Source organism: Excalfactoria chinensis, chromosome 13 (genome assembly GCF_039878825.1).
Source record: "Excalfactoria chinensis isolate bCotChi1 chromosome 13, bCotChi1.hap2, whole genome shotgun sequence".
Lineage (NCBI taxonomy): Eukaryota > Metazoa > Chordata > Aves > Galliformes > Phasianidae > Excalfactoria > Excalfactoria chinensis.
Window position 1 is genome coordinate 10,261,262 of NC_092837.1, and position 11,621 is coordinate 10,272,882.

General features: G+C 44.5%; 1 long non-coding RNA gene across 1 annotated transcript; it reads right to left on the minus strand.

The window, feature by feature from the left end:
* Positions 1 to 1,847: 1,847 nt before the first annotated feature.
* On the minus strand, positions 1,848 to 4,690 carry LOC140258069 (uncharacterized). The gene is made up of 3 exons (XR_011905172.1): positions 4,582 to 4,690; positions 2,497 to 2,848; positions 1,848 to 2,071 (listed from the first exon to the last, which is right to left on the minus strand). It is a non-coding gene; the product is annotated as an uncharacterized lncRNA (long non-coding RNA).
* Positions 4,691 to 11,621: the final 6,931 nt, after the last annotated feature.

The window sequence follows — 11,621 nt, forward strand, 5'->3', positions numbered from 1 at the left end:
GTTAGTTGGGTTTGATAAAAACCAGATAGTCAGTGTCAAAAGTTTATCAGCAAACCACTGTTTTGCAATTTGTTTTTTTAATCTGTGCTGTTCAGTGGATAAAGAAAATCCTTTTAAATGGTGATAAGGGATAGGAAATTATTCTGAATCCCCTCAATGCTAAGATTTAAGAAATATTTTGTCTGCTTAATACTATTTACCCAGCTCTAATCAATTGCCTGTCAGCATCAAAAAGATTCTTTCAGCTCACAAAAGGCAAAACATAGAATTTACTACAAAAGTACTGCTATTATTGCACATGGTTCTTTGTTAAGCCAGTAATAATTCAACTCTGCTAAATAATCAGATATTCAGGAAGAGGAAAGAAAATAATTCCCCTGTATTTCTGTATAAAGAAACTACATAAGTGGTTTTAAGAAACCTTCAGCAAGACTTTAGTTTCATGTGTGGAAGCTGCCTGCCACAACAGTAAAATCTAACAGGTTTTGTTATCTTTTTAGGTTTTGTTATGTTACTGAACATCCCTCCCCAGACCTTTTGAGGCCTTTGGTTTTGTTACCTGACTTACAGCGGACTCAAAAGCATGTTTTAATCACTATCCTGAGGTTAAGGAGGTACTGCCTGTCTGCACAGCTTTCCCTAAGCCAGTCCCTGGTGACACTCTTACCCCAGAGCAGAGTTCCCCAGGTCAGAATGCTGCTGCAGGAGCCAGCAGCACAATTGATAACGTGCTGCTGGAACAGAAAGAAAACGAGTTATGGAACAATATATATTTGCCCAGACCTAACTGTGAAACAGGTGACGTAATAGTCTCTGCCCTCTACTTCAGGGCATAAGAGGGGACAAACAGCCCTTCCCCTGGGTTCAGGAGACTGCATGGAGCATGAGGTGGGGTCCAATACCCTCTCTTATGTGGTTCATGTTAAAAAGTACTCTTAAACAAAAGCAAAACACACAAGTAACAACAGGGAGGTTGTCCCACTATCCCCAAGTGGGTCTGCCCTGGGAAACTTGTTTTGGAAAACAAACGTGTTGCTTTGGGGCTCTTTGGCTGCTCAGGGTGCTGGCAGCAGAATACCTTGCAGGATGCAGCTTCCAGCATTGCGCTCCCAGTCTGTAAGTGGAATAGTCATCCTCAGCCTTACCTTGCAAAAGGTGGCTTTACATCATCATGTTGGATACAGTAGAAGAGTCAGGAGGGGGTAGAACAAGTTGGTGCCAAATGCAGGGAGTATCCAGGTGAGTTTCTACAGTAGAAATCCCTACCGTGGTATCCCACCTTGTGAGAGCAAACAGTAAGCGTCTGAAAGGGAAGGCTGAACAGGTTCACAAAGTGTAAATTTTAAACACTTTTAATTTCAGTTGTTAACTAAACTGGAATTAACTGCTTGTAGAAGTACAAATATTTATCATCAGTGGTTTATGTTCTGCCATTCTAGCAGCTAACACTCGGATTCCTTTAAGTATCACCAGTCAATATTAATGAGACACTAAATACTCACACTGCACCTGTCCATTACAGCAAATTAACTAGTTTATTGTCTTAACAGTCGTTTGGTAAGCATAGCTTTGAACAACTTCTTTGAGAAGATTTCTTGATTGTACCCTTTGAGTACGTTCTGGGGAGGTAACTGACAGCTGTCCTTTCTGGTTTGGAAACAATCACATTAGACTGGCTGCTACCAGGCAATGTTGCACAAAGGAGAAGTCTATGCTACGTGATAGCAGATGATGCTTCGATCCCCTTTTTTGAACTGTGAGACAAAGATTGACAGGAGAAATTAACAGGAGAGAGAAGTGCTGCGCTAATACTTGAAGACCCATTAATAGTAGAGAGTGAGCTGCTCAGTATTACCTGAGATGTGCTTAATATAGAAAGCAGTCTTCATTTTAAATAATTCCCCTTGAGCTTCTGCTCAAGGCAACAGGCAAGCAGACAAGGTGCAGTTCAATCTTGCGTGCTGATGTGGCACAGCTGGAGATGTCCCTCTCTTCTCCAGGGAGACCTGAAGAGCTCTCTTTGTCAGGTACTGAGGGAGCAGGCATTTGGGGTGAGAATCCCAGCCCTATCCTGCAAGGTGCAAAAGTTCATATTTTTCTGGGTCTGGTTATGTAAGGTTATGCCATTAATTGAGGGTTTTCTCTGTAGGGTAATGAGACATATTACTCATTCTTTTTAGCTCTGAGTGCCATTATTTGGTTTGATTTTCTTTTCAGTTGGGTGACTTCCTGCAGACTTCTGCTGCTCTGACACACCACAAACACAGATTTTAGCAGTTCACTTGGGAACAACCCCAGACTCTCCTGGAAGGGAATTCTCTCCAGGCAGCAGGATGGGGAGCAGCAGTGCTTCACCTCATGCAGAAGCTAACAACAAACAAAAGTACATACTGAGCAGACAGTAAAAAGTAAATAGGGTACAGAAGGAGAATTGACATCCCCTGATAAATGTGAGACAATCCATCCTGAGCTCACAGCACAGCTTTTCAGACTCACCTCCGTGAGCACCCTGCCCTGCTTCTTCAGCCAGGGCCTGCTGCGGGGATGGGGGAACATCACAGAGGTGTTTGCAGTGGCCTGGAGCAAAGGATCCTTGTGTGTGAATGTGGGTGTCTCGGAGGGAAGGAGGATACCAAGATTTGCACCTTGCCCTGAATTTTTACAGATTTCTCTTTCTGGGTCACTGTTCCTCGCACAGATGCAGTCCAACTTCTTTATATAAGCTTTGTGAAATGAGGTCTCTCCTCATTAATTTTTCAGTTGCAATCCCCATCCATTCCCTTTTCTTTGCCTTCTGATTCTTCTGCTTGGATGTTTTCCTTCTGCTCCTTATTTCTGAAGGAGGTATCTAGACATGAAAAGCAAGAACAGAGCAGAGCTGAGCTAATTAGCAGCTGCTGTAAGCTACTGCTTACCCTGCACAGGAACACATCTCGAATCGATGCCAATTTGGATCACAGAAACGTTGCTAGAGAGAGCCAGGCCAAAGCCTTGAAAGCCCATCGACAGTCCCTTTTCAAACTCGTGATTTCACTGCAGAAAAGCCCCACTGAGAGACATTTCCCAGCTCGGTAGGCTTCAATCTGCAGGAAAATTGTCAGAAACACATTTCTCACCAATCCCACCTAAATGGAAACACCTTGTTTGTGTGCGTTCTGAGTCAATGCAGCAGTGTTACTATTCCAAAGCAGGGAGGAAAGATAATACAAATCATTGCTTTTATTTTTGTTTGCTTGTTTGGAGGAAAAAAAGAAAAGGAAACAGAAAAGAAAAACTATGCAAAGAAATAAGAGGCTGTTGGCTCTTTTCATCCTTTGCCCTGCCATAATGCTGTAATATTAGCAATATGGTGCCAGCTTCTGGCACGGAGCTGGGAGAAAGCCACACTCATTCTGATCAAGGAACCACACAGTCTGAGCCGAGTCCCAGGTCTGGTGTTCACAAGCACATACGCACACGTCCATGTGCCTCTGCTCTGTGTGCCCTACCATTGTTTTAACTTGTCTTACTCAACATGAAAGTGTATCACAAAGAAGATTCCCATCAATTACATTCCATTTCCAGTGCAGGTAGGAAAGGAAATATGTGAATTTGCTCTGATTTCCATAAAAACAACACAGAAAGATTTGCATTGATTTTATGAACTAGTTCAGTTATGAACCAAGCCATAACTGGAGAAAAGGATAATTTGAGCTTGTTTGCAGTTCACAACAAACGATCTGCAATAAAAAAAAATCCATCAAAATGAAAGCAGAATGCTTGGTTAAAGTCACTGCATCAACATTACGAGCTCTCATTTGTTCATCAGACTGAGGTATGACAGTGTCACCTAGCAACTTTTCAAGGGCATTCAGACTCGATGGTGCTGAACTCCATAGAGAAGACTATAAATAAATTAATTTACAAATTAGTACTTTTTATGAGTGTCAAAAGCATCACATTTGACATTAAGAAATTAACACTGTATAGGAAGAAAGGAAACAAAGAATAATTCTCATCCTAACAGATACACTTTGGGAGGATTTAAACTGCATAATAATGAATTATAGTTAACCCTTAGAAGCAAAGGTGTGCATTTCCAGTATCTTTGCTTTGAAATATATGCATGCTTACATATATGCATACACTGCATGTATCTATGTATATTATTATGCACGTTACTTCTAGATAACTCCCATGTTTTTCTAGATACCTACGTTGTCAGAGAAGAAAGGTCCCTGTGTCACGTTTTACCTCTACCTTTTAATGCTTCCTAGCAATGTACAGCTGCTTATCCTTCAGTACATGCTTCACCTCTGACAAGCTCTGCCAGCCCACCTGTTCCTGAGCACAGGGCCTTGCAGCCACCATTTGCTTGTGCTGCCTGCCCCACACAGCACAGCTGAAAAGATAACGTCCCTCACAGGGGTTCTCCAGGATGGATGTGAATTATTAAAAGCTTTCACAGAAAGAAAGTTTTTAGTAACCAGACAAGGATCTTCCTGAAAAATTTTCAAGCAGGTAACGTGTCCATGCATTTGCTAAAAGGAAGGGAAGAAGAACTTGTAAATATCCTAGAAAAAGAAACGACTGGATACTTACAACATTGCACTGCCTGGTTGTTCATACTCTGATCTTTGCATGTGTGGGAGTGTGGATCAGGCCCTGCGTGGGTGCTGGCACTGCTGGCTCTGCTGCCATTCTATCTGCAGCCCTGCAGGTCCCAGCAAGGCTTCACAAAGGTGCGGAAGAGCGGGTGCTAATGGGATCTGCCTGCAGGCTTGTCTGAACAAGCTAATCCACAACCGAGCCAACAGCACTTTAAATCAAATCTAAGCCTGCAAAAGCAGAATCAGTTTGAGTGTTAAAGAAAAAAGTGGCTTTAATAGCAGAAAGAGTGGAAAAAACATTTTACAGAGATTTGGTAATGGCTCTGCCTCCAAACCATTCCTTTCTCCTTTCCTCATTTCCTGTGATCTTTGGGATTAATCTGCTTTAAAACTGAACGACCTGTGCTGGATGGATGCTGGCTGCTGGAAAGCAACACAGCCCCATTGGACAGCAGCACCCCTAACTGGCACTCAGCAGGGCACAGGCAGTGCCTTGCTGCCTCTTCACAGCATCTCCTTTCCTATGGGGTATCTCCTCTCCCATGCTCTCTAGGGGTGCTGCTGCGGAGATGGAGAGGACAGGCAAGTCCGTACATACAGCTGGATCACCAACAGGCAAGGGCCAGAGCTTTATGTCTCTTAGATTTAGTCTCTTATCTCCATGGATACCTTATTTGTATAGCATCGGCCAGGGTGGGTGTCTGCTGACTGGCTTGACTCCAATCAACTTATTTTCTATACATTTATCAAGCACAGGTCTCAGTTACACTTTTTATCCTCTGAGTGCAAGAGGTAAAGGATTCCCATCCACTGGGCTGGGCTACCAGCAGGGACAGCCAGAAAGCCTGACTGTGACCCAGGACAAACCATAGGAAAGTAAAATAACAAGGTGAGATTCTTTCTGCTTCTGGCAGGTTTCTCCAGGCTTCAAGAAAACCAGCAGTGCTGGGGGACCTGCGTCTGGAGGTCAGCATTGGGCACCCAGCAGAGCAGACAGGCAGCAGCCACTGTTCTCTCTCATGCACGCTGCCACAGGACAGACAGACGTGCTGTGAAACATCACTCCAGACAGCACAGCCAGTCCTCCCTCAGCAGCCTGACACACAGTTCAGACGTTGTGGCTTCTTCTCTAGTGCTCAGCTGTTTGTGGTGCTGGGCTTATTCTGCTCAGGGACCAAAGGAAGGGCAGAGAAAGAAAGGACTGCCCGAGGAGCTCTTTGTTCTCAGTGGGAGAACAACATGCCCTGTTTTGGTTGTACAAAGCTGTGTGTGAATGCAGCTGGGAGTGTGACCCAGGTTGCTGCAGGACTTGCTCAGAGCAAGCTGCCCCTGAGAGCAGCCTGCAGAGCCTGACAAACAGCCAGTGCCCTTTACACCTAGGCTGCCATGTGGGGAGCGAGGGTTTGCACACCCATCATGCACCCAGTGGGCTGCCTCGCTGTACTTCCTTCCACGGGAGGGCCAGCAGGATCGCACTTGCAGCAGATTTTACTCCCAGATTCACTCAAGCAAACTTAACTCTAAAAGTGGTACATGAGCTCTGCTGCCTTGGTCGCTCCTTCTCAGCACAACCAAGCAGTGTGCAGAGGTGAGGCCCCTTACCCAGCAGTCTGATGGCACCTGGTGTGTGTCAGCTCCACGTGCTGCTGCAGTGGGCAGCATCAGCACACATGGGGGGGGGCTGAGGTTACGGTACTGCGGCTGCTGCAGCCATCAAGGAAGAATTGTTTCCCTCTTAAGCACATATGCCACAGGCCATGAGGTCTGAAACCAAAGTATATGTATTTATTTATGCTTCACAGCACCCATAGCTTTATGGGGAGAAAAACAAACAAACAAACAAACAAAAAACCCTAAACATCAGCCAACTTGAATGTTTCTTATGCTGGCTCTATAACAAGCATATACAATGGCTGATGGTAATTAAAAACTTTCAAATTCTGGCTTTGCCAAAGCCAGTCAGAACACTTTCTACTCCACAGGCTAGGATGAAACCAAACCAGATCAGAGAGTAATTCATGCTCATAATGATGCTTTCTCTCTCCCCATTCTATCCTCAGCTCCCTTCCAGACACAAGATATTTTTAATGAGCGAGAAGGAGTAACTCGATTTGTCCTAACATCACTGAACAATGCAGATTGCAGTGCAAAGGACTGAACACAAAAAGACATACTGCCTGAAAACAGATTGCAATAAAAGCTAAAGTGATCATTCCCCATAGACAGTGGGGTTTTTGTTATCATCTCCTCATACTCGTGGCAGGTGGAAGCATCCTGGGACTGAACAAAGGGCAAGAGAATAAAGTAGATTGTGACAGTCAGCAGCAGAGGGCTCCCCTTGGGATTGCCAAGAGCATAACATGGGATCCAGTGAAAGAAACAGCGAAAAACACAGTTTATTTGATTTATTTTCTGATTAATTAATCACTGAGGGAATCTGACTACGTGGAGTTTGATGTGGCTTTCCAGAGTTTTCAGTTCCACCTTCCAGCTGTAATAAAAACCAACTTTTTTTCTAAAAAGGCAGTCTTTCCTTTTCTTACTCTAGCCCCTGTTCACTGTGACAGTAGAATAGGATTTTCAACTTGATGCTAAAGCAAAGCTGTCACCCAAATGGAAGTTCGGGTTTCTTCATAGGTGGGGCAGTTCTGCATGGGAGCCAAAGGGCCTTACTTTGGGGAGAGAGTTTGATTTGTTGTATTAACACTTTGTAGCCCATATGCTGGTGAGGTGATGAGTCTCAGTTTAATATTTGTCTAGTGATTGTGGCTGTCTGTGGGTGGGAAGCACAAAGGTGGAGGTGTCCCATAGCTTCCTGTGGTCTGACCGTGCCACACTGACAATCAACCTTGTGGTGGGAATGGAGGTATCTGAAAGGCAGAAGAACCCCTGACATTACTTTGTCTGCAATGGTTATGTGATCAACAGCAACAGAAAATCATTTCCTATTCTAAATAGATAAAAACTCTTTGTATTACCCAAATCAATGCAAATTATGCAATTTAGATGACTGGTGGCAGTAATGGGCTGCACAAAGATATTCCACCAGCTTAAGTAGAATTGGGAATGCAATCAGCTCTCAAAGCTGAAGAAACAGCTCACAGCTAAGGTTAAAAGCACTGAGAAAGAGACAAATCCTCACTGAATATCTCCAGGCTAACAGCGGCCTGGGGGTTAATGGCTCTTTCCAAAAGAGACCTGCTATTGATGTGTCTCCTCTTCTGCTCGCTAACAGCAGGGCCCTACTGGTAGCATCTAGTGGCTCAGATCAATTCACAGTCCCTGATAAAGTTGGCTGCAATGGTAGAAAAGGCTACTCTCTTGCAGACGGGCTAAATCAATCACCTCAAGATTAAACACACATGATCTGAAGGTTCTTGCCCACAAGCTTATTCACAGTACGTCTGCTAACATGCTGACATTCTGTTACGGATGCCAGGCCAGAGCTGCACTCAGGTAAGAGTGGCAAATGAGAGCCACCAGCCAAGTGCTCAGGAGAAGGAGCAGCAATTCCCACACTTCTGTTTGATCCATCCCTCTGCAAAGTCACACTGCCTGATTTAAGCTGCCAATGACAGTGATCAAGGTCTTCCTTTGATTTACCCTATGTACTCCCTCAGGCTATTTATAATCCATACAGAGATATTCCTCTGCTTAATTAGTCTCCTAACAGTGTGAGTCATAGGGGGAACGGGCTGAGCTCATATCATACACTAGGGGACAAGCAGCTTCTCCAGCTCCCGTGTCTCTTTACCTTCCCACCCACATACTCTGAGGCACAGGACTACGTGTCTCCTGGAAGCACGGCACCTCTCAGGAGGGCGCAGCCTCCCCTGGGATTTAACACGGGATGGATGGACTTGGAAGGGTCTATTAAGGGGATGGGGACAATAAGTGGAGGAGAGAAAGGCTGAATAGAACACCAGTGCAGAAGTAATATGAGTAAAGTTGGATGCTTGTGTGGCAGTGAGCACTCCTTTTCGTCCTTGCAAAGAGGACTCCCGCTGTGTTCTGCATTAGGTGGCTACTGGATGAAAAGCTGTGATAACATATTATGTTATACCAGAAGTATGACTTCCTGAGTCACTACCCGGCTATGTACTGCAAGGTGCAGCATCTCATCCCCTGTGTGACTAAGGGCAATGACTATGAGACTCTGTGCTCTCATTTGGCTCAAATCTTGTTGATTCAAGTTAACACTTACAGGGCATTTTTCCAGCTCCAGTGTCCTAGTGTTGAGTTCAGCTGAAGTTGCATCCTGTATTTAACAGACCATTGTATGTGGTGAGAGGACTCCCCAAACTCCAGAACAGTTTCCCTGGAGTGCTGGAATGGGATGAGAAAGATACTTTGAAGAGAAGAAACGATATTGAGTTCTTCTACTCCAAATTAAATTAGCGTTTTAATGTAAATTAGTACACCAGCTTATAATGTTGGGAAAGTATATTTTACAACATTGCACACACAAATAATAAATTGTGCAACACAGATGTTACCACTTATTCTAATGTTCCAAGCAAAGAAGAAAACACTCTGCCCAGCTTTTAATTAGTTTTACTCCTCGCAGAGACAGAAATAAAAATTTACTTGTCTTTTAAGTAAATACCATCTGCAATATATTTCCGTTCTACAGTCTAGTGCAAAGCATATCTAGAGCCTGCTGTGCTACAGCATTATTTTATTTACAGTGGAAAGGTGGTCATAGAATCACAGAATCATATAACGGCTTGGGTTGGATGGGACCCCAAGGAAGGCAAATGGACTCCCACAGTTTTCTTGCAGCATAGCTCTGATGTGAGGAATGCCTGTTTCAATCAATGTGTCAGGTGTTTGGGGCCATAAATGCATTTGGCCTGATAGCAAGAGTACCAGCAAGGGTTTGCCCGTAGCCCTGTGTCTGTGTGTCACTAGGTGCTTTGAGACAAATGGGCAGTGGTACACGGAGGCCTATAGAGGGAACTACACAATGACTTGCTGAACCAGGCACTCATGAGTTTTATCCTTTTTTGAGTGGTATTATAGCAGTACAGACTGCAGGAAGCAAGCCAAAACCATCCAGTAGCTTTCTGAGGCTAGTGTCTGTAAACTTGCAGCACAAATGAGGATTCCTTCCTTTAAATATATATATATATTTATATATATATAAAAGTACCTCTGGTGACAAAACTTCCAACAGTCTCTAATTTATTTTCCCATACCCATTTTGTATTTCCAAAGCACAAAAGATACCAATATAAATGCTTCATGCCAGAGGAATCAGGTCACGTTTGTCACTGTTTACTGATGTACAATTTGCATATATAAGTTTGCTTCCAGCTGCATGGTTACAACACATAAGAGGCTTAGCTTCATGTTAGACCATTGTGAGAGCTGTTTGAGCCCTGGGACTAGCAGCTGGCAGATGGGTTTTTTCTCTGGAGGAGCATAACCAGCTCCCAGGCATTCACAGCACCAGGGTTGCTCCTTACCAGAAGCCTTTAAGCTGTGCCCAAGGAGAAGGGCAGAAAAGCACAACACAAAGCTCCTGGGACCTTCTACCTTTCACTGTGACAAAAGCCTCCCTGAAAATTCTAGTGCAAAAGATGTTACTGTGCTACATAGAATCTTTACAGGCTGTATCTGCATGAGTGCAACTCCCCTTTGCTCTCCCCATCCAGTTAATCAGAAGGCACAGATGTCCACCTGCATGGGTCAGTGTTAGTCATACTCACCAAAAGGAAAAGGTCTGTATCTACATGTACAACCTCCTCTGCAGAAACAGAAAATAATTACCTACCACTGCTTTTTAAGGGGAATTTTACATCTAACGTCCACCGCCCCTTCTCCTCTTCTCCTGCCCTGCTGCCCTCCATGCCCAACATCCAAGCTTCTTGTGCAGCCCCAGAGCAGTGTTTTGTGCCAGCCTACCACCAGACCTCTGTGCCCCACACACAACATCAGCCTCTCCTGCAGGTGACGTGCCAGACAGCAACCCACACATGAAATAATCAGCTGAAAGAGTCTTTCCTTGTCATTATAAGAAATCTCATAGTATTCCAGGTAGCCCTACTTTTCTCATCTTATTAATTTTGCTCTGGTTAAACGAAAGCTGATAAAATAGAAACTGCTGTAAGACCTGGGGAAAATTAGGTTATGTAACCTCTTTTTTATTTATTTAGCATGATATCAAAGTTGTTTCTTATCATTCTTCAGGTACATTGTGCTCAGGAATAAATTAAACTGTCTATTCAACAAAGAGGAGCTGCTTTTTCTCCTGCTAATTTTCTCTCTCTTTCTCAATTCTCACTCTATTATTAGGGGAAAAAATAACAAGCTTAGTTGGAGCCAGAGGAGCCCTTCCAGCTTTGCGCATTCCCCACCGTGCAGTTACCTCACACAGACCAAGTGGTCCATCTATCGGTCTCTGACTGATACAACATGCAACAAAGTCAAAAGTACAATGATGTATTGCTTTACATAATGACTTGCTGATGTTGACAAACGGAGTGACAGCTGCGCCCTTTTTAGGGCAAGAATTGTGCTTAGAGATCAAAGTCATGCACATCACCCCCCGTGTTTCCATCCCACTGCCATCTCTCCCCACCCTAGGCCCAGCACTGGGGCTGAGCTGCAGAGGGACAGATGCCTGGTGCCCATTCTGCTTGTGATGGCAAGGCCCAGGACTTGGAGCTAGGGGTGGCCCAGAGGCCATGGTGCTGTCCTTCCTGGGGCTGTGCACCCTGGAGCGTTAGTGTGAGAGAGAAGTCATCCCCCACCAGCCTTGAACAGCTTCAGCACAGAAAGAGAAACCTGAGGATATCCATCATTGATGGCCAGCAGGGCAGACCTTCCAAAATCCCTCGTGTTCCGGGGAACATTGAGGGCAGAGGTAAGCATGACTTGCCCAAGGTCACCTGCCTCTCTGCTGCTGCTAGTGGTAATGACTGCAAAATTAGTGTAAGAGCTACCTCTTCTGGAGTCACTTTATGGCAGCATTTTACCGAGAGGCAGCAAATGGCACTCCTAGCATCACTCAAGCAAACAGGAGCCTGG